A 672-nucleotide genomic window follows, 5' to 3' on the forward strand; every position below is an offset into this window, starting at 1 on the left:
GAGCGAGAGTAACTAGACAGAGACAGAGCCACCCATCAATCCAAACACCGCAATGGAATCCATGCCTTTACAATGGCAATACCATACAAAAAGGGGAAATATCTTATTACGCCTTCATCCCATTGTGTACCCATTCCATTACCTTTTGCATTATCACTGCATAATCACAGGACATTTATAGACAGGTGAAAAAAATTATAGTTTTTCACTCCCCAGTTTTCCCTCAAGAACTTAGTAACTTTATGGACTGTCAGAAATTGTATATTCAAAACCAAAAACATATGTTACTCGGAACAAGAAAAAAAATCAATGGCAAGTTCCAGAATTGGACTGCCATTTGACAATACATACATCAAGATATTTTTTCGGGTCAAATACTATTTGAGGTTCGATGGTACATCACATGAATGTAACATGGGCAAATTCAGAAAGAAAAAACATCAGGACACTCTATTTTGACATGTCTCCTTGTTCCTTCATTGTGCTTTTAAGGACCATAGTTTTTACCCACGAAGGCAAATATATCCTCTCTGAATGTTGGTCTTGTATTCCTGGAACACATTTTGAAATAATGAGCACGAGAAATGATGTATTACAAATTTATAGATGCATATATACCAAGCAAAGGGATATTTTTCAAGTTACTGAAAACATCATGCAAACATCGAATGA

At 35.7% G+C, this 672-nt stretch overlaps 1 protein-coding gene across 1 annotated transcript in view; it reads right to left on the minus strand.

The window, feature by feature from the left end:
- Positions 1 to 293: 293 nt before the first annotated feature.
- Positions 294 to 672, minus strand: part of LOC119318907 — a 4,647-nt gene continuing 4,268 nt past the window's right edge. The window contains exon 3 of the mRNA XM_037593465.1: positions 294 to 551. The gene's annotated coding sequence lies outside the window, so the exon portion shown is untranslated. The remainder of the gene's footprint in view (positions 552 to 672) is intronic.

The sequence above is a fragment of the Triticum dicoccoides genome, chromosome 6A, assembly GCF_002162155.2.
Source record: "Triticum dicoccoides isolate Atlit2015 ecotype Zavitan chromosome 6A, WEW_v2.0, whole genome shotgun sequence".
NCBI lineage: Eukaryota > Viridiplantae > Streptophyta > Magnoliopsida > Poales > Poaceae > Triticum > Triticum dicoccoides.